General features: G+C 44.5%; 1 long non-coding RNA gene across 1 annotated transcript; it reads left to right on the top strand.

Moving 5' to 3' along the window:
* The first annotated feature begins 1,539 nt into the window (after positions 1-1,539).
* LOC146200461 (uncharacterized) lies at positions 1,540-15,546 on the top strand. The gene is made up of 4 exons (XR_014705241.1): positions 1,540-1,753; positions 3,732-3,939; positions 7,619-7,725; positions 15,508-15,546. It is a non-coding gene; the product is annotated as an uncharacterized LOC146200461 (long non-coding RNA).
* The last annotated feature ends 7,586 nt before the right edge of the window (positions 15,547-23,132 follow it).

The raw sequence follows: 23,132 nt of genomic DNA, 5'->3' as shown, positions 1-23,132 counted from the left end.
GGGGGAGCAGGCACGGGGCCGAGGTGCGGCGCTACCCTCGCCGTCGCTGGCCACTGCTATCCTGTGGGGACTGTAAGCTGGCTGACGTAAACATATTCCCTCGCTGTCCTTCTTTGGATGATAACATTAAGCGAGTATCATGTGCGTTGTCTGATTTCGCGCCTTCAGAACGCTTTGCTACTGAGGAAGGGCGCTCCGCAAAGCATCACTATCTCAACGCTCTTTTTCGGCTTTCACTGTGAATCTGAACTCTTCGTAAGACTGCCTTCGCGTTTAATATAAGTACAGTGCTCCCGTAGTTGCAACGAATTGACAAATATATGCTTTTCTGCTCCTTTGGTTTGTCCGGAAAGTAAGGGGGGGGGGGGGGGGAGTTCAAAAACCCGTTGCGCTTCTCCTGCGGGTTTTAGTCATCTGTTACGACCACTTTTGCTCTGATACTCCGTTAAGCTGAAGAAGAGAAAAATAACAATTTCAGCTGTTTCAAATGCCCCTCTTGTTTCATGCCATATTTCCCGCTATTTGGTGACGTACACAGAGTGCGTAGTGTTTCCCGTGTTGGTAATTACGTTCGTGCGTAATCTGCGGCCAATCTTTTCGTTTAACCAGCGAGCTGCAAGAAAAATGTCATTTTCATCCCTAAAACAGACGTCGGCCATTTTTTCATTAAATAGAGCTGTTGTTTTGTATTATGGGGGAACAATATGCGACGGACCTAAATGCAATATGTTCCGGAAATGAAAAAAAAAAAATAACCGGACACGCAGCCTTTGGAGTGCGAATTATTTTTACGTTACTCGTTATTTCCTAGGAATTTGATTGGTAGTTTAGTACCTGCTGGGCAGACTGGTGCATCGGTAAGTCGGTAAATAAGATGCCGGAATGGAACCTTTAAGCGCAACGTAAGATCGAGCTCGCAAACCGAAGGTTTCCGCGTTTGCTGAAATCTCTAGCCGCAAAAAAGTGAAGCTTCAGAGGGAGTTTCAGCATGCCGAAGAAAAAACTGTGCGTAAGCCCCCTGCGCAATAGCAAGGCGCTCTTAGAGGTAATATGCTAGGGAGCATTTACATCACTCATTCGCCATTGCCAAACATTTTTGAGGCAGTGGCAATCTCTGCTTAGATTTCCGGCTTTTACTTTGGCATTGCAATTGAAGAAATCGTTACGCAATTCTGTGGGTAGACAAGCGGTAGCAAATGCGACTCTGGCGGATTCACCTATTACGTTAAGAGAAACAGCCGCACTTGGAACGACGGAATCGCCTCATTTTTGCTTTTTTCTAGCGCAATGAAGCGTCATCATCGAAGAGTAAGAATCGCGGGAAAACCACACTGCAGTTTCTATTGTCTCCTATCTCCCTGCGCTAATATTCCAAACGCGTCAAAAGCTACCACTTTATAAATCTCTACATCTATAGAAGCTGTGTAATGGTATTCAACATGCAACGCATTCTAACGAAGAGTGCGGCGTCACAGCACCAGCCCAAAATGAGCGTTGAGCGAGTTTTGCGGGGCACAGCGCCCTCCATGACAAGCACAGCACTCTACTGGCTCGAAATATGACGCCGCACATGCTACCCACTTATTTTATCATCCCAAGAAAGATAGCGAGTTGGCAGCTTTACGTCAGCGAATTTTACAATCGCAGTCTGTGAGCAGCGGCCCCTGACACGCAACACCGCTGCTCGGCCCAGCGCCTGCTCCGCCGGCCGGCTGGGCTTCTCAGTTACTTTTGACAAAGGCGGTACATCGATGTTCGTGTCCACCGTATGACCTCACACCTCAGCGTTTTATTATATTACTGTATCCGATAGGCAAAACTGCGCCATTTGTTCTTGATGCTGTCCAGTAGTGCCTTACCATTTTGCCTGTGCATATAGAAAAATATCATGCGACTATATTTTCGTGCCAACTTTCTGGACAAATGGCTAGCAAGCACACTAAAGTTTCTGCTACCCACGTGTGCTTTGCGTGTAGTAATGTCTTCTAAAAATCAGCACTTTTCGTTAAGTAGCGAAGCACTGGAAGTAGTAGCCGAGTAACTCTACTTAGGAGGATAGTAATAGCATATCCGGACCAAAGGGAACTAACAAGGAGAATAAGATTGGGATGGAGCGCATTTGGCAAGCACTCGCAGATTATGACTAGCAGCTTACCAGTATCGCTAAAGAGGAAAGTATATAACAGTTGCATCTTACCTGTACTCAACTATGGGGCTGAAATGTGGAGGCTAACCAAGAGAGTTCTACTTAAGTTGAGGACAACCCAGAGGGCTATGGAACGAAAAATGGCAGGGATAACATTAAGAGATAGGAAACGTGCCGAGTGGGTCAGAGAAATAACTCAAGTTACCGACATTCTAGTGGAAAATAAGAAGAAGAAATGGATATGGGCAGGACGTGTAGTGCGAAGAGAGGATAACCGATGGTCGCTTAGGGTAAAAAACTGGATTCCAAGGGAAGGAAAGCGTAGCAGGGGGCGGCAGAAAGTTAGGTGGGCAGATGAGATTAAGAAGTTCGCAGGGGTCAAGTGGATGCAGCTAGCACAGTACCGGGTTAAGTGGAAAAATATGGGAGAGGCCTTCGCCCTGCAGTGGGTATAGCCAGGCTGATGATGAATGTGTCAATTAAACAAAGCAGAAATGGACGTGTTTAGTGGTTTCTAAACTATTTGCTTTTGCTACACGTTCGGATAAGCAGGGATATGATTTTACTATATGCTATTACCTGGCATTCTACGAACGTGCCCATGTAGCCATTCGAGAATCTATTCGCTATATATGTGGGGAACCACCTCAAAAATGGTGTATATTCACGGACTCGAAGACTGCATTACAAATTTTGGAAAACTTCTTACGCCACACTGCCTATCAGTCCCTGGCACTAAACATTATGGATCTCATCACATCTGCCCAACTGCAAGGCCACACGATAATGTTTCAATGGATTCCTGCCCACTGCGGCCTCCATGGGAATGAGCAGGCCGATGTTGAAGCGAAAAGCGCACTCATCAATGGCTTCCAAACAGCTGTGCCTTTTTCAAGAGCGGATACGACGTGTCTTTTAAAGAGTTATATGAATATTGCTACAGCAGCTTACTGGGCTCAACCAGACTCCCGACACATCCGTCTAAGAAGGCTTGATCGAACATTTAAATTTTATGTTCCGCGTGATATTCCGCGTCATCAGACATGCTTGATACATCGACTTCGTTTAAACGTGGCTTTCACGCGCAAGTACTTACATTTAATTGGACAGCTGGACTCACCGGAATGTTTAACTTGTGGCATCCCAGAGACTGTGGACCATGTATTATTGGTGTGCCCAGAGTATGCGAACGAAAGAAATGTGCTAGCTGCTTCCTTGAAGCGTTTAGACAAGAGGCCTCTGTCGGAGGAACTGCTGCTGGGCGCTTGGCAGGACAAGGGGAAGGGCGTCCAGGCAGTGCGCGCTCTTTGCCGTTATTTGAGCGCCAGCGGACTTGATTCACGTTTGTAAAGCAAGCTGCTGTGTCTGTATATATATTTCATATGCCTTCTCCCACATCGTCACCCATCATGACCTTCTTTCTTCTCTCCTTCCCCTTCCCCAGTGCAGAGTAGCAGGCCAGATTTGAATTATTCGGGCCAACCTCTCTGCTTTTTCCTTTCAATAAATCCATCTATCTATCTATCTATCTATCTGTGTGTGTGTGTGTGAGAGAGAGAGAGAAACAGGTGCTCTCCTTTCGCAGGTGGACGCTAAATCAAACAGACGGCATACTTTCGGGCAGTTGCTCGACGCCTCGCGCCGGGTGGCAGCCGGACTGCGGAGGCTTGGCCTGAGCACGGGAGATGTGGTGGCGTTCCACTGTGGCAACAGCTCAGAGCTGGTGGTTGCACTCTGCGGAACATTCTTCTCTGGTGGAACTGCCGCCCTCGTTAAAACTATCCTTACCAGAGGTTTGTCGTATCTTCAGCCTTTGCGCGCACATCTTACTAGGGTACCGCGTTTCGTTTCAGATAGCTACAAAGAGAATGAAAAGATGCTTTTAATTCATTTCACGACCATTGGCTTTGTGTTATGCTCTGTTGACCTCAGATGCTATATGTTCCTTTAAAGATAAATCTACGTATTTTCTGTTATTCCTACTACTACTACTACTGCTGCTACTACTACTACTACATTGATTACTACCTGGTACCTCTGCGCTTTACGTGTAACAAATTGGATACCAAGGGAAGGAAAGCGCAGCAATGTTCGGGAGAAAGTCGGGTGGGCGGATAAGGAAAAAAGTTCGCATGGGTTAAGAGGGTGCAGCTAGCACAAGACTGGGTTAATCGAAGAAAAATGGGAGAGTCATTTGCCCTGCAGCGGGTGTAGTGCAGCGACTGATGATGATGATTACAAAGTTTCTGTGCACAAAGAAGAGATGGTTTAATGCAAATTTTATGTCAAACTATAGCCTGAATTGCTTCAGGGTGGTAGACCTCAAAGCCAAACCAAATCCTCAATTTTAAAACAAGATGCAGCGGCAAATACTATTTTAGAACATTGAGCTTTCGTTGCTCTTCATATGACTTCACGTTTGAAACAATATAAGATTTTTTCTTTCTTTCTGTTCAGTATAATTGCACAGATGTGGGGATGAAAGAATGTTCAACATTTCCCTCTGAACGTTTTACGCAAAAAAAAGAATTACGTTTTAAAATGTTGCTGTAGGGGACGCTGACAAAATTTAAGCTTGTTAAACGAAGCAGGCTTCAAAAAGATGTGGTAAATTTTGCATAAACTGAGCTTTTCTTAGATCCAGGACTACAGTAGGAATCAAGACACTAGAGACAAAAATACAGGTCAACACCTTGCTTTTGACTGATTTTGGAAGATTTTTTACGAGTTAATTATTTCGTTTGAAAATTGAGTATATCTTTTTCTTATAATTATACCCACTGGCGGGCACAGCGCAACTGTGACATTAGTGCAGAATATATATGCGTTGCCTATTATTCCTCTCGCCATATACTCGAGGGCGCTTTATAAGATAAAATACGTGCGGCTGCGTCACTTGGTGTTAGTGAAAATATATAGCAAGAGAAATGATTTCGTAAGTTTCTCGCATATCTTTTCGAGGACCCGTGGCTCTCAGGAAAGCCAACTTTGCGTGTGTGTGAACGTGCTGTAGCGGCAGTTAGTGGTGAACTTTGCGTAATTTTGTGCCATGCGGAGGTAGACAGACCCTCAAATCTGGCGGTGTTGTCTAAGATGTGAATTTTTACTCTCGTGTTCTTGGCCTTCCATTTTTTCAACTAGCCTGGCTCAATCGTTCTACGTGTAAACCTTTAATGTCATATATCTTAAGTGTGACGAAGCGTTTTTCCCCATTTGTTGACACAGATGTCTCAAGTATTTGAATACTTTGTGATTCCATCATGAACTATTGCAATCCTGTTTAATCCCAAATTGAATAAATTCTCCCTTTAGCATTACTGCCATTATCACTGCGATTTTGGAAGCCAGTTGTCTTTTGAATTCTTCTATTGTCGATTTTAGCTCATGCATTACTTTACTATCGTCATAATATTTCTACCTTTGGCACATACATCGTCTTCGATTTTAATCCCATAAAAGTATTAAATCTGCAAGATTGACCTTGTTTCCTCACCTTCCGTGGAGAAGCCAAGGGTGTCCGGCTAATATTTACGGTTTAAAATAGCGAGGAAATTATTTTTCGGCCAATAAAATTGTTTTCTCTTTGTGATAGAAAAGTTTCAGGAACGTATTTTTGCGTCTTTATATTAATAAGCTTTGTCATAAAACCATTATTATTTGCGCGAGATTTTGTTTCTCTATGTCCACTCAAATCTTTACATTCTGAATTGCAAACTGGTTTATTTACCTTCGACTGTTGATTTGCACAAACTGGCGCCAGAGTGCGTTTTAGAAAATGAATAACAAAGGTGGCACGTAAGGGATCTGCAGCGAAGTCACAGTTGGGCAATGCCTGCCATTGCGGCTCCATTATGGATCCTCAAAATAATTTCTCCGCTCAAACAATGTTTACTACAACCCCGCTGGGGTGGCGCAGTGATTACGGCGTTCGACTGCTGTGCCTAAGGATGCGGAATCAATCCTGGCCTCGGCGGCCACTTTTCCATGGAGGCGAAAAGCTAGGCGCCTGTGTGCTGTGCGATGTCAGTGCACATTAGGAACCCCAGTTAGTCTAAATTTGGGGAGTCCTCCAATACGGCGTCTCTCATAGCCTGAGTCGCTTTGGAACGTTAAACCCAACCAATGTTTACTCCACAAACTCTTCCATACTAAAAGCTACGAAGTTAAAATGTGTGATCTGTAACCTCACGTATTGCGAAGCGAAAGCTTCACTGGTGTAGCTGCGGCGCGTTTGACGTACGCCGCAGTTTGACCTTCAGCCGACTTTCGGCCTCATGGCTAGCTCGCACTAGGTAGCTGTGCGCGTCGGCCGGTTCTTCTTCGCACGCGTGAAGCACGGAACAAGCGGCGCTCCATTCTTCTGTTTCTTCATCACACATCTGGCAAACTTCATTCGTACAGGTCTCCGCGGGGTGCCGCGCGTGACGTCATCACTTAGACTGCGCATACGTGGTGCCTTTGAGCTTCTGCGCCGCCGCTGAGGATATCGGCCGTGTAGCAGGCGCTAGCTTGCGAAGATGTACATACACGCTGAAGATTGCGGCGTTTCTACTGCTCTGCCATGAATGGGGAAATAAACCTTTGGGCGATCCTAGCATCTACTCATCCTGCCGACAGCGCTCGCCGTCAGGAAGCGGCACGGGTGAAGCAGAGAGAGCTAAACGAATGATGGAAACTGCCCAAACGCCTGAAAAGAAAGTCTTGCTAAGCGATGACGCAAAGTGGCGGAGAAGAAGGTGCGACAGTAAAAACCGGGAAACGACTTGGTTTAATTCACGACTACTACTGCTTTCGCTTTGAATATCCTGGCTTATCTGAATTCAGTCCAATATTTTTGTTTGCAGGTTACTGACTCCATGTTTAGGCAGAAATGTCAACAAAGAGCCATGTTTCGAAAAGTTCACAATATAACATAAAGTTTTAAAACGCTTCATGTTTAAAAAAGCAAGATACTTTACATAAACTACACTTATACGTAAAAATAGTGAAATTGTTTTTGTATCAACCAAATGACTTGCAAAGTGCGAGTCATTAGGGGCTCAATCATGTTTAGAGGGTGTCAGTATCTCACAACTACTATTTTTTTGTCGGCCAACCAGAAAATAGGATTTTGATGATGACCGAAGAAACTGAAATGAAGACCAGGGCCACAGGAAGTTACTCAACCGCTATTTGCGAGAGCCGAGGCTAGGAGGCATTCTTGGAAACGTTCAAGTTTCTAGCAATCTTATGTGGGAGAAGTAGAATACGAGCAAATTTGGGGTCGAAGCCTCTGGTAATAATACTCAACAACGAAGTGAAATCTTTTGGCGTCAAAATTAAAGAATGTATACTTCGAGCAGCATTGACCTCTTCTCTTCTCTTTAAAAATCGAGCAAGCTATGTGATTAGCGCAATTAAACATAAATTCTTGTTATTGGACCTCGTAGTGGACTGCACTAGAAATGAGCTACACAAACATTTTTTTTTCAGGAGAAACTCATCACCAGCTTTCAGATGTTTGTCCCAAGTTCGTCTTCTGCGATCAAGCAGGCATCAAAAAAATTGAAGAGGTTTGCAAAGAAGTTCCATCGGTAGAGGTAAAGAGGCTCGCATTTACGGACCACATAAGGATTTGGGCCGCTTTAGGGCCACATAAATGCAGTTAAGGGTAGAAACGCTTGTGTGCACTGAAGCCTTGTTCAGTGCTCAACTAATACAAAAGGGGATACAAGATCAATATGATATATTATGGTCTTGGTAGAAAATATTACAGCCAATGTCATCAGTTCGGTCGTTGTGAATTCAAATGATTCTGTACCCTGTACTCTTCATTCTAGATCATGGGACGTGAAGAAGGCTAGGGCCCATGACAAGGTTGAGTAGCAGTAATCTTGTGCTCTTCATTTTTTTCGTGGGCGGTGAAGGTCAACGTGAACACTGCGAAGCATTTTTTCTTTCCATTGCTCCGGTGGTGTTTCTCAGAGTCTTGCCCAAAGTGTTTAAATAACCCAATTAAGTTTTACCTAGAGTTCTGGTCATAATGTGCTCTGAACGCAGTATATTGTTAGAAGTATTGAGTCTGACCGCTCAGATTTACCTCCCTATCGTTTCGCAAGTAGCAGAAAGCTTTCGGTCTAACGCGTTTCATTGCACATCGGCGCTTTAAAAACTCTATAAATGAGGCTTACCGGCGATATTTCTACCAGTACATGAAGCACATTTCAAGCATTGTAAATCTAGTAACTAAGGTCAGCGAACATTATAGCGAATTGACTTTGCGAAGAGTGTGAATTGTTGGACCGATTGATTAACTTTTCTTCAGGGTCCATCATTGTAAGCGGTAAGGTGATATACCTGCCATTATTATACGCTCAAAAACAGAGACTGTTCAGCAAGCGTAATGGCGAATCGATTTTGCGAAGAGTGGGAATTGATGGGCAGGTTGATTAATTTTCTTCTGAGTCCATCATTGTAAAAGGCAAGGTGATATACCTCACAATATTGTAGGCTCCAAAACAGAGGCTATCGGTATAATGCAGCATTCACTGCCGTTTGCACACCAAAAACTGATTCGCTGCAGATGAATAACCTTTTTTACAAAGATAGTATTAGGCTGCCATTGAGACTTGCAAAAATTGAAACCACAGTGGCTTGATTCAGGGAGAAATCTTAAAGCAGATCATCGCGGTTGACAAGTCAGCATCGTTTTTCATTCAAGGGTGCACTGGAGAGGGTATATGGAAGGAATAGAGAGCATGAAAAAGCCCGGACCCTGAAATAAAGTACAAATGTCTGTAAAAATGAGTCTTTGTAGTCTACCATAATGTGTTCCAATGAAAAAAATTACTGCATTGCTTAAAATGTTTGGTCAAGTGCACGACTGTGAACGGTGCGAATGAATGGCAGACTTACAGCACACGCTCTTGATTATAGATCAAAACATTCGTTCTAGTAATTTGCCCTCACGCACTATCTTTGCACGACTCTAAAGCACAAACTTCGCAGTCTAACATTTCGTTTACGGATTTCTTAGAAGCGTCGGAAGTCAGTCTTAGAAGTAAAGACTGACTTCCGACTGGCTCAACCTAGGACATTGGAATGTGATTGTTCCTTCTGTCCCGTTGGACAAAGTTTTTGTATGATGTGCCTTGGTCATTCGTTGAGTTCACCACCTCTTGTGAAATATGGACGCAGAGATCAAGAACCATGGACTTAATGAAACTATTTAGGTAGAGCCCCACTCTGCGATCCAACTTGGACTGTTTTCGGTCAAAACAAGATAGATTCTGATTAGGAGGTCATGATATCTTCCGAGTAATCTTTAGACCTAACTTTCACTCTTCTCTGAACACTAGAAGCCGGATATACGGCTTAACGCAATCAAAAACAAAGTATTTCTTCAGCTGTTTATGTAATACAGACAGAAACGCGTGAGCAACTATCTTAATTTTCAATTGTAAGGTGTGTGTGTGTGTGTGTGCGCGCGTGTCATGTATGTGAATGTTGATGTGATGTGTGGTACCTTGGAATGGTTTTATCGCTATTAGGCCTCCAGTGTTCAGCGCCACAAGTCTTCCAGCCGCCTCGCTTTTATCCCGGCTGGCCTTCGATATTATTAAGGGACGCTGCTTTATTATCCGGCTGTAGAAAACGCCCCTTCCCTAACTTTGAAAGGAGGCATGCTGTCTTCACCAAGCACTGATTTTTAATCGTACCAGAACGCATTAATAAACTTTGAAAGGAGGCATGCGGTCTTCACCAAGCACTGATTTTAATTCGTACCAGAACGCATGAATAAACTTTGAAAGGAGGCATGCTGTCTTCACCAAGCACTGATTTTTCAGCGTACCAGAACGCATGATGAACGCAATTTGTGTCGCAATTGGAATCGTCTTGCTTGAAAACATTTGTATGTTACGTCGTCGTCTGCCGAAACGAATACATATAGTGAAATATGCTTATTATTCAGAAAGGAAGAAAGATCAACAAGAAAAGCAGGTGACTGCACAAAACGTGAAGCTGCCTTTGTGAAGCTATTTCCAAAGAAGCCTGCTCGTCCCGTCGCGATCGCACAGAAATTTATGTTCGCACTGTCAGGAAAACAATACCGTGTCAGCGATTTCCGATGTGGCATTTGCTGAAGAGAAACATGTCTTTCATGATTAAGACTGCCTTGTCGTGGCGGAGGGGCTTGCGAAACTCGATGAAGTCGTGAGTTCTGCTGTGTAGTGCCACCCAAGGTAGACAGGTCACGGCATAGAGTTCTGACAAAATATGATTCACTGGAGAAGGTAATGGCAACCCACTCCAGTATTTCCTGCCAAGAAAACCCTATGGCCAGTCACAATACCATTAATGATATGGCACCGAAAGATCAGCCCCCCAGGTTGGAAGGCGTCCCACATGTTACTGGGGATAAACAAAGGGCGATTCCTAGTAGCTCCACGACGAATGAAGCGGCTGGGCTAAAGCCAAAAGGACGCTTAGTTGTGGATGTGTCAGGAAGCGACCGGAAAGTCCGATGTTGCAAGCAGGTATATCACATAGCAACATGGAATGTAAGATCTATGACGCAAGGTAAACTGGATGTCGTCAAGCGAGAAATGGACAGATTGAACATAGATATCTTGGGTATCAGCGAGCTCAAGTGGACCGGAATGGGAGAATTTACCTCGGGGACCATTATGTCTTTTATTGTGGGCACGAATCCAAGAGAAGAAGGGGTCGCTCTCATAGTAAACAGCAGAATGGGCAAAGCAGGGCTAGGGTACAACCCCAAAAACGACCGAATGATTTCACTTTGTATCCAAGGTCACCCTTTCAACATAACAGTTATCCAAGTCTATGCACCGACCACTACTGCTGAAGAAGCTGACGTTGAGAGATTTTATGCGGACCTACAATGCCTTTCAGACCACACCCCATCATCAGACGTCGTTTTTCTCATAGGAGACTGGAATGCTAATTTCGGGAGTGAAGAAATATCCGGAGTTATAGGCAAGTTCGGTCTTGGCGAGCCAAATGAAGCTGGGCAGAGGCTAGTAGAGTTTTGTCAAGAAAACAACCTGACCATAGCGAATACTCATTTTCAACAGCACAAGAGGCGCCTGTACACATAGACTTCACCGGACGGTCTGTACAGGAATCAGATCGATTATATTCTTTGCCGGCAGAGATGGAGAAGCACTATGCGAGCAGTAAAAACAAGGCCTGGGGCCGATTGTGGCACCGATCATTAGCTTCTTGTTGCCAAAATTAAGCTTCGATTGAGGAAAACGCAGAAAACTAGAAGGCCTTTCAGGTATCATCTGGATCAAATTCCATTAGAATATGCTGTGGAAGTGAGGAATCGATTTCAAGAATTAGATCTAGAAGACAGAGAACCCGAAGAGATGTGGACTGAGGTTCGTGATATAATACAAGAAGTTGTTACTAAGGTAGTTCCAAAGCAAAAGAAATGCAAGAAGGCAAACTGGTTATCTGAAGAGGCTTTGCAAATAGCTGAGGAAAGGAGGATGGCAAAAGTTATGGGGGAAAGAGAAAGATACAAGGTTCTCAATGCGGATTTTCAGAAAATAGCAAGGAGAGATAAGAATGCCTTTCTGAAGATACAGTGCCAAGCAGTTGAGGACAGCAGCCGATTAAGAAGCACAAGACCTTTGTATAAGACAATCAAAGATATCAAAGGAAGCTTCCGTGCTAAGGTGGGCGTGATAAAGGGCAAACGAGGCAAGGACCTCACTGAAGCCTCAGAGATAGAGAAGAGGTGGCTGGAATACACAGAACTGTACAAGAATGACCCGAATGTGCAAACCCAACATAAGACGGTTGTGATTACTGATCTCGAGCCGGGCATCCTGAAGAGTGAAGTTAAATGGGCCTTAGCCAGCCTTGCTAAGAACAAAGCTAGCGGAATTGATGGCATTCCAGCTGAGTTGCTTCAAAACCTCAACCATGACGCTGTTAACATTCTGCATACATTATGCCAGAAGATTTGGACAACCCTGCAGTGGCCACAGGATTGGAGGAGGTCAGTTTACATCCCCATTCCAAAGAAAGGCAGTGCCAAAGATTGTTCCAACTACCGCACGATCGGGCTTATTTCGCATGCTAGCAAGGTGATGTTGAAAATCCTCCATGGAAGGCTGCAGCAGTATGTGGATCGAGAGCTTCCGGACGTGCAAGCTGGGTTTCGCAAGGGCAGAGGAACTAGAGACCAAATTGCCAACCTTCGCTGGATCATTGATAAAGCAAGAGAGTTCCAGAAACCCATCTACTTCTGCTTTATTGATTATGCGAAAGCGTTTGAGTGCGTAGATCACAGCAGATTGTGGCAAGCTCTCCAAGAGATAGGAGTTCCAATTCACCTTATCTGTCCCCTCAGGAACCTGTATGAAGGACAAGAGGCCACAGTCAGAACTGGGCATGGTCTTACTGATTGGTTTCCGATTGAGAAAGAAGTGAGGCAAGGCTGCATACTGTTCCCTGCCTATTTAACCTATATGCAGAGTGCATCATGAGGAAGGCTGGTCTGGACGAGTCTTCAGCTGGAGGAAAGACTGCTGGAAAAGGTATCAACAACCTTAGATATGCGGATGATACCACTTTAATGGCAGAAAGTGAAGTGGAACTTAAGGGCCTTCTGATGCGCGTACAAGAAGAGACTGAGAAGTTTGGGCTTAAACTGAACATTAAAAAGACAAAGATCATGGCGTCTTGCCCTATCAAGTCCTAGAGCATCAATGGACATGAAGTGGAAGCTATGACATATTTTCTCTTCTTGGGCTCCAAGATTACCTCGGAAGGAGACTGCAGCCATGAAATTAGGAGACGCCTGCTTCTGGGAAAGACAGCAATGGTTAGTTTTGACCGCCTAATAAAGAGCAGAGACATTAGTCTGCCAATCAAAATCCGTATAACTCGTGCTATATGGTCTTTCCAGTTGTGATGTATGGATGCGAGAGTTGGACTGTGAAAAAGGCTGACCGCCGAAGAATTGACGCGTTTGAATTGTGGTGCTGGCGAAGACTCTTGAGAGTTCCTTGGACTGCCAGAACATCAAATCAGTCGATATTGTCGACCATAAACCCTGACTGCTCATTGGAGGGTCAAATTCTAATGTTAAAGCTCAGCTACTTTGGTCATCTGATGAGAAGAGAGGAGTCGCTGGAGAAGGATTTGATGTTGGGAAAGGTTGAGGGTCGCCGGAGAAGGGGTAGGCAGCGAACGCGATGGTTAGATGGCATCCGCGAGGCACTGCAGATGAAGTTATGTGATGTTAGGAAAATAGTGAGAGACCGGAAAGCGTGGCGTCACATGGTCCACAGGGTCACGAAGAGTCGGACACGACCGAAGGACTGAACTGAACATAAAGATGCATTCCAATGCTTTGTGGCCAGTCGACGCTCTAAAAAGACCGCGCTTTGTTCAGTGCGCTTCCGCATTGCCCACTCTTTCGGTATCTAGAACCCCGATGCTTTCTTATCAATCCTAAAATTGGATTCACAAACCATATCAGTGGTTTTGAATTGTACAACACATAGTAGCCGTTTAATATTTCGAGCTAGATGTTGATTAACTGATAAGCCATAAGTAAATATATTTTGCTGCCTGTCAACGTAAACATGATGTGCGTCTTTCTGAATAATGTGTCTGCAAAGAGCTCATTACCCTATCTTTTACGGAAGCATATTTCGTTTTCAAACCAATGAAAAAATAGGTCATTCTCAAGGATGATTTCGTAAAACGTTAGCGTTACATAAAAGACACGGACACAGGAAGAAATAAACAGGACTAACACAGACTCAAACTAATTTTATTGAAGCAGACGCATCCCCTATTTGTACACAATCAGTGAACGAGAGTGTATGCATGTATGGATTTCTTGCTAGACTGAGAAGAGCAGATTACATTCTATCATCTATTCAATAATCTGTATTAGCTGTCTCGTAGGTAGAGAGATATGTGGTACTGATGCGCTCATCGCCTCTTTTATTAATAAAAACGCTTCCGACAAATTCGCGCGAAACGAGCGACACGTGCATTTTGTTAATAAATAAATAAATAAATACCTCATTATCAAACCATATTTCACCAACTAGCCCAGCAACATGTTTTCTTAAGCGAGTTCTCAGGGATATTGTGAAAATAAATTATTCAAGTGAGTTATTTCCATCATCTGTCTACAATTTGCTCGTATATAGATATGTTGCATTTTCCAAATAAAAATGAATATTTTATGTAAGCAATATCCATAGTGTGAAAAATACCTTTCAGTGTGAACTTGATAAACAGAAGAGCTTAGAAAACATTACCCCTAAGTGCGGATAATGTGATTCACTGTTTTTTTTATACAATATGAATATTTAAATGCTTATTCAGTTGTGGAACCAATCGCAAAGCTCTTGTTTGCCCCTCAACCAATCAAGTTTAGAATTTGGCTAAAGGGGAGTTCCTGCTAAAACCAGTCAGAACTAGCATGTCGTGTGTTTTTCAAAGTTCGGATCCATGCGTATATTCCTGTATTTCACTCAAATAGATTAAATCCTCTCAGTTCAGAAATATAGAAGAAATAAGTCGAAATTGGACGCAAAGTTTTCTGACTCCCTTCGAGCCGAGATTCAATCGCGGCGAAGAGTTGTTCTACTTCCGCGTCAGGTGTTCTCGGAATAGAGATACTGAATAGAGATAAAACAGCAAAACACATAACAAGCCCGTGTAACTGCTCAACAGCTAGCAGAAAATGAAATACCCTCGCCTTGAGTCAATCATTTCAGTTCCTTGCTGACCGCCTCCTGACTCGCTATCACAGCTGATGCAAGGGCTCGTTAGGTCTTCTTCAGAGTTTTCGTCACAGCTGTCATAAAGTGATATGCAGTAGAAGCAACTCAAGTGTGACTAGCACTGATTTTTCAGCGTACCAGAATGCGTGATTAACGCAATTTGTGTCGCATTTGCAATCGTCTTGCTTGAAACAGTTTGTGTGTTACGTCGTCGCCTGCCGAAAATAATACATATAGAGAAATATGTTTATTATTTGAAAGGGCGGAAATAGCATCAGGAAAAGCAAGTGAACTGCATAAAGCGTGAAGCTGCCTTTGCGAAGCAGTTTCATGAGAAGGCTACTCGTCACATCGCTATCGCACAGAAATGTATGTTCGGCACTGTCAGGAAAACAATACCATGTCCGCGATATCCTATGTGACGTTTGCCGAAGAGAAACATGTGTCTCATAATTACAAAAACACTACATAAATATGCATTCCAATGCTTTGTGGGCAGTCAGCGCTCTAAAATGACCGTTTTATGAAAGCAAAACAAAAAATAAACCCAAGTTTCTTCACATAATATTTAAATACAGTGCTTGCTTCTTTCTGCAGGCTGTTATCCTCACCACGGGCACCTATAAAGAGATGCTCACTCTGCCGGAACTGAAGGAATCAGTTGCGGGCCATATTCTAACTCCCGTGGATCTGAAACCAGATGCAGTGTTAGCTATAATCTATTCAAGTGGCTCCACAGGGCTTCCGAAGGGCGTGCAGATCAGCCACCGCAATTTGATCTCACAAATCTTACTCTTTGGGTAAGATCATATTTCCTTTTTCGCCAGCATATATCCACGCTAACATCTAGTACTTGTTCTGTGGTCTAAAGTGTGAATCTGGTCAACGACTTTTAGTCTTACTTTGAAAAGCAGGGTAAACAGCTGAGGAAAAAAAAATCTTATCATAAGATATTCATTTCGGGGCAAGCACCAGGCATCGCCTTTTCAATGCGCGATACTGTTCAACGACCCATAGAAAAAATTCAAAGCTAGTAATGGGGTTTTTGATATGGTAGCCTTGACGTATTTGGGGGAGAGAGCACTGAGAGGGGACGGAATCGGTTTGCCGGTAGCAAAGCTGCGAATGATAAGACCATAAGCTACGGAAGGAGTAAGAATGCCAGATTTCAGGAAATCAAATAAGATTTTTTGACTACCAGGTCCTCGCATGCTCGCATTTGCTACCGGTGTTTCGGAAAACTCTTATCTAGGTAAGGGTAACCTAATATTGTCTTATTGTGAACACTGCTTTCTGCCGTTTCTTATATTGCGATAGAAGGTCAAGTTCCATTCTAGAAGAGCTATGGAAATTTAATTCGCCTCTAGAGCCTAAAAAATTAACATTTATAGGACCAGAACAGCAGTGTTCCTTATACCCTAATGCTGCTTTAGGATTAAGCTTACTGTATTAATACACAAAGATGACTGTGTAGAATTCGTGGGCCTCCGGAATATTTTTGAATAGCACTAGATGTTTGATGCACTTTCGGCTTTCAGTAGCTAAAAAGAAGGGGGAGGGAGGGGGGTTGACATATTTAGCCGGAGCTGCAATTCTTTACGTTTAAGATCTCGTTCGAACAGCATCAGATGCCTCACTTCAGTCTACGGCGCCATTCGGCATCGTCATTGTGACGTCTGGCGAGACGGACTTCAGAATATTCCGAGGTCCCGGCGGCACATTTCGCTCGACCTGTCCCCTTCGCCTCTATGCGGCAGCCTATCGGCGAGCTCTGTCCACTTGATGAACGGGTTCGGCCCGTAGTCCTCGCATTCTCTGAGACGCAGACAGTTCACGAGGCGTCGCCTGGATCATCCATGACGACTGGTGTCTTTAAATTCCCCAGTGGTGTTTTGGCACCGTCGAAGCGGCAGCGGAGGCTACCTAGACAGAGTGAGCGCTACGTCTCCAGCATACCTGCGGATAAGTAACATCATGGTTCTCATGTAATTAGGCGCAGGTGAGCGTGCGGTTTAAAGCGGCGGAGACTGAGTGACATCATAGCTGCCCCGTGGTTTCTCTCGCTACGAGGGCCAACACACACACACACACACACACACACACACACACACACACACACACACACACACACACACACACACACACACACACACACACACACACACACACACACACACACACACACACACACACACACACACACACACACACACACACACGCTCAAGACGCACACAGCTCGAAATCTACGGTTGAGAGTAGTAAAACCTTTCGCTTCGAAAATATTCCCGTAAAACGTTATCGAGTGTAGGAGAACAGACCCTGGTGACCCGGGTTTACTGATTTTATGCGCATGATTTCAAAGCAAGACCAAGCTAGGAAATATTTAGTATCGCATCGCCTTTAGTTTGCTAATCATGAGTATGAAAATTACACTACATTTACGGGCTAAATGTCGGTACTAATATTGAAAAATAGAGAGGTTCCGAAATTCCGTTCGCGGCAAAGAACTGTCATGCTGTTACTTTCGCTGTTAAAGGGAAGTGGGTGCTGGAACACCGGTGAATCTTTATGGATGGTCACCGCTGGGAATACTCCGCGGCGTAGTGTGGCACAATGACCATACCAGCGCGCAGCGCACTCTTGCACCACAGGAGACTTGATGACGTTACAAAAAATTGTTTGGTAATGGTGCTACTTTCCGCAAGGGGTGTGATTATATAGGTGAGTTGCAGGAAGATGTGTGCTTGGTCGAGGTCAGTGCTGTCACCACTGTCGCTACGAAATCACTGGTTGAGTCGAACAGTTACTTATTTAGGGACATGCATGGTTAGAATATAGGTTAAACAAAGACTGAACTGCGTTAAACGCAGCTGCAAGAGGCTTTAAAAGCCACTGCGGTTTCATAAGCGAACTCCCTGTTGCACAGGCTCCACGTGGCATAAATCATAAGCCATTCATCCATCGGGAAACACGGGAAGCATTTTGCGAATAAGGAAGTCAGCGTGTTCCCCGCGAATAAGATATGGGCTGAGCAGCTTTCGTATACAAAGCAAATTCTGGCTTTCTGTTCTAACGCAGCTTTGGCATGGCCTTATCTACGATGCAAAAAAAAAACGCTTTGATTCGACGCAGTTATTGCCGACGAGGATGAAGACGTATGACCGTAGATGTGCCAGTGAAGAATAAGAGAATGATTAACAAAACACGTACAGAGCAGGCGCTGTATTGTAGCTGGCCCACACCCGCTAAGCGTTTTTCAGAAAGAGCTACTACTTGCTGTACTTACTGTACGATCCTATTTGTTTTTGCACCAACCCTCTTATGATATGCCACTACAGTCTCAAAGAGCAGAAAATATGCTGTTTTTATTTTCTGGCTAAGCTGAGCATTATCCTACGGTAGAAGCGCACAAGTTTTTAACGCGTTGGCCAGTGCGAAAAAGTTGGGTGTCGTAAAGAAACCGCGCAAATTTGAAGCACCCTTTCCCCAGCACTCACGAAATGCATTAATCACAACTTGTTCGGGATGTAATAATGGGCTACAGCTTGAATACACATGCGCAAGAACCAATCAGTTTTTCTTTGCATGTATCCCCTGACTGTGCGTCGTTTTACTCCATCAGTTCAGGCGTTCAGTCGTGTCCGACTCTTCGTGACCCTATGGACCATGTCACGCCACGCTTTCCGGTCTCTCACTATCTTCTTAACATCACATAGCTTCATCTGCAATGCCTCGAGAATGCCATCTAACCATCGCGTTCGCTGCCTACCCCTTCTCCGGCGACCCTCAACCTTTCCCAACATCAAATCTTTCTCCAGCGACTCCCCTCTTCTCATCAGATGACCAAAGTAGCTGAGCTTTAACTTTAGAATTTGACCCTCCAATGAGCAGTCAGGGTTTATGGTCGACAATATCGACTGATTTGATCTTCTGGCAGTCCAAGGAACTCTTAAGAGTCTTCGCCAGCACCACAATTCAAACGCGTCAATTCTTCGGCGGTCAGCCTTTTTCACAGTCCAACTCTCGCATCCATACATCACAACTGGAAAGACCATAGCACGGGTTATACGGATCTTGGTCGGTAGACTAATGTCTCTGCTCTTTACTAGGCGGTCAAGGCTAACCATTGCTCTCTTTCCCAGAAGCAGGCGTCTCCTAATTCCATGGCTACAGTCTCCTTCCGAGGTAATCTTGGCGCCCAAGAACAGAAAATCTGTCACAGCTTCCACTTCCTGTCCATTGATGCTCCAGGACTTGATAGGGCAAAACGCCATGATCTTCGTCTTTTTAATGTTCAGTTTAAGCCCAAACTTCTCACTCTCTTCTTGTACGCGCATCAGAAGTCTCTTGAGTTCCACTTCACTTTCTGCCATTAAAGTGGTATCATCCTTATATCTAAGGTTGTTGATACGTTTTCCAGCAATCTTCACTCCAGCTGAAGACTCGTCCAGACCGGCCTTCCTCTTGATGCACTCTGCATATAGGTTAAATAGGCAGGGCGAGAGTATGCAGCCTTGCCTCACCCCTTTCTCAATCGGAAACCAATCAGTAAGACCATGCCCAGTTCTGACTGTGGCCTCTTGCCCTTCATAAAGGTTCCTGAGGAGACAGATGAGGTGAATTGGAACTCCCATCTCTTGGAGAGCTTGCCACAATCTGCTGTGATCTACGCAGTCAAACGCTTTCGCATAATCAATAAAGCAGAAGTAAATGGGTTTCTGGAACTCTCTTGCTTTTTCCATGATCCAGCGAAGGTTGGCAATTTGGTCTCTAGTTCCTCTGCCCTTGCGAAACCCAGCTTGCACGTCCGGAAGCTCCCGATCCACATACTGCTGCAGACTACCTTGCAGGATTTTTAACATCACCTTGCTAGCATGCGAAATAAGCGCGATCGTGCGGTAGTTACTCCATACCATGGCATAAACATTTTAATCATGTCGCATCGAACTTGCAACCCCAGACGTAATATGGTGCAGACCTTTTCTGCATTCCACAATTGCGGCAGACCAAAGTATTTAGAGGTGCATAGAAGTGTAAATTTTGCTCTACTTTCAAGAATGTCCAGCAGAGAAAAGTAAGGATTCTCTTTCTCTGTGCAAGCTGTTAGTTGTTCTACTGTGGGGCCAGAAACCACGGTTTAAAGAACCCTGTTAGCTTTCGACCAATACAAACTATTTGTTAAATAAATGTTTTAACAAGGCATATTGAAGTAATATGAAAATACTTGGCTACATTGTAATGTGAAACTTAAATGCGCCCTGACGACAAAGACTTCATTTAAGGTCATTACAGATTTTGTGTTGCCGTTGGTAATGAGTGCTCGGTTCTTCCAGAGTACTGATTTTTGTGTTATATACTGTCTTCTCACGTAGGCATTTCGACGCCTCAATTTTTCAAAAAGGGGACATATGCTTAGGCTCTGCTGCTGTTTGCCACGTTGGTGGATTTTGGATAAACTTCGGCTTTCTCGGTAATGCCAACACGGTAGTTTATGTGGACACTTCGGACATTTAGGTAATCCTGCCTGCTATCAAAAAGCACAAGGCAAGTAAAATATTTTTTTACGTAGTTTGGCCCAAGTTCTGTATGACCGTGAAATGAAATGCGCGAGCGTACCTTTAACAGCACATGTCTAGGCATGTGAGAATGCGAAAAAGTTATTTCGTCGCAGTGTTCAGATGCTCGATATTCCTGGGCAGGAGAGGGGGAGGGGAGGGGTGCGTGTGGACTGCATTATTTGTAACAGTATATAGGAACAGGACTCAGAGGCATAGCTGCAATGAATATCTTTCCGGCAGCACGCATGCCTTCCTTTTTTGGCCGATAGTAAATTTCATATCGTGAGAGAGAACGTTTTGACGCGTTTATGACTAGTCGTATTACTGTATTTTTTACACAGCATCGTCAATAACTGGTGCGGTTAGGTCTGTTGGGTGCTTCATTTCACAATCATCTAGTAGCCAAGCATTTAAAAGTAATGAAATTCAACAAGGTAGACGACTGGGCACTTTGGTAGGGGTTCATACTTAACCAGCCGAAGGACGAGACACAGGAAGGAGTCTTCGTTGTTTTCTTCTGATCAATAAACAATAAGTTGCTAGTCCAGCCTTGTCCTGTCTTCTTCTTTCCTGTGTCTCGTCCTTCGGCTGGTTAAGTATGAATTTAAAAGTAAATGTTCTTAATTGTGACACCATTTTTTCCACAAAGGTCAAGCTTCTAGTTTAACGAATAAAAAACACAGGGACAAATTGAGTGTCATATCCATTGTGAATGTATAGCAGGAGCCTTATGCTTGCTCTATCGGCGACTGTTACAGAAGTGGACCTAGCTTTTATAAATTGAAGCTATTGAGAACAACTGGCCGCATTCTCTGGTCTGTTGTCCCCACAGTCGTGGCCGCTGTTCACCTCGGACAACCAGTATTTAAGCGAAGCTCTTAAGTGGCTGTTCTTGTGCTCAGAGTCGAACACGTCGCCTCAAGAATTATGGCGATGGAAAATCGAGAGCATGGAAATCGAAGGAAAGGAGAAAGAGGAGAAACAACAAAAACAATAGCGAGTTCAGAATAAGGCGAGAAAGTGAGAGAGCGAGACAAGCATTATTGGTAGCATTCGTGAAATATTCAGCCCTAGATGAGCAGCCTCCTCAGTCCAGGAAGCCATGGACCCGAGCCATCTCCCGTGATCGGATGACAAGACTACGCTGATCATCTAGGCTGGGGCTTGACAGCTGAAGTCTGCCACTGCTGTTCGGTTAAGGCCATGGTGGTTATAGCACCAATTGGTCTCTTGCATCCCCGCACCATACGTTGTAGGGTATTCGGTACGTTGCAAAATGCGCATTCGTATTTCTAGGTGGTGGTGGAGATTCTGTGCAGTAAGGTGCCGTGGACGTGGCTGTTGGTTTGAATTTTTCGGAGGGTGACTACTTCTTCTCTAGTTAGTTTTTTGTAGGATGGGGAATATTTTCTTCTGTCAAGTCTGTAATGCAAGAGAATGTCCGTATTTTTCTTGGGTACATCCTGTGTTTACTGAAATCCCTCTGGAAAGGGTGCCCGGTTAGCATATATCCTCGGGCTAAGGCTTTGGCGGCCTCGTTTCCTTCCAGGTGAGTGTGTCCCTGTGTCCAGATGATGTAGGTGTCTGGGACGTGGTGGGTTGTGATGCGACGGAGGATTTGAAGTGCTATTCTGGGAATTCTTCCCTGTTGGCAGTTTCTGCGCAAACACTGAATCAATGAGAATGGCGACATGTTCTTTGCTCGTCGAGATTGCTAAGGCAATTGCGGCCTCTTCGGCTGCGTCAGTGTCATTTGTTGGAATAATTGCAAAGGTCTTTTTTGTAAATGAAGAATCCCTGACGCTAATGGAGTGGGCATGTCTTCTTGGGTATTTGGCTACATCAGTGTATCTCGTTTCCAGATTAGTTTCGTGCGCATTGCTTAGGGCCCGAATTTTGCCTGCACCGGTTTCTGCTGTATGTAGGATGCATATTTCGCTGCATGGGGGCTACGGGGATGCATGAGTAGATTTTGTCCGGGATGCGCTACATTGTGTTCGTTTTGTTTCAAGGCTTCTCTGTATCCCAGTTTCTTGAGGGAATTGCATGTCCAGTTTCTGATAGTTTAACGCGTTCCATTTGTTTACTTTGTGGGCCTCGACAAGCTCCTCTCACGCGTTGTGAAGGCCGAGGTGAAGGAGGCGCTGCGTAAAGGCACGTTCGGATATACCGATGGCGATTTTGATGGCTTTACGAATGAGAATGTTGCGTTTTTACACTTCTGCTTTCTATCGATCTAAATATGGTGCTCCGCATGTTATGCGGCTTACGATGAGAGCCTGGACAATGCGGACGATATCTTGTTCTTTCATACGATGTCTTCTATTGACACCGCGGCGAACCAGGTGCGCCACTTGAATAACAGTAGCCTGAAGTCTCGGGAGTGTTGCGGACCCTGAATCATCTCTCGGGATGCTTAGGCCACGAATGCGAAGAGAGTCGACTTGAGGGATGGGGGTTCCGTCAAAAACGAATTCCGAATCAGGAATGTCATCTTTTGGTGGTCTTCCTCGAGTTCTGGCATTAAGAATGAGGAGTGCAGATTTCTCTGCTGAGCAGATGAGTCCGGAATTTTTTAGGCAGCTGTTGGCGCAGTCAACGGCTTCCTGAAGGACGTCTTGCTGCTGTCCTGGGCAGCCGCTTCCAATCTATATTGTTATATA

The sequence above is a fragment of the Amblyomma maculatum genome, chromosome 2 (genome assembly GCF_055883805.1).
Source record: "Amblyomma maculatum isolate TAMU_Amacu chromosome 2, ASM5588380v1, whole genome shotgun sequence".
NCBI lineage: Eukaryota > Metazoa > Arthropoda > Arachnida > Ixodida > Ixodidae > Amblyomma > Amblyomma maculatum.
This window is presented reverse-complemented; position numbering and strand designations above follow the sequence as displayed.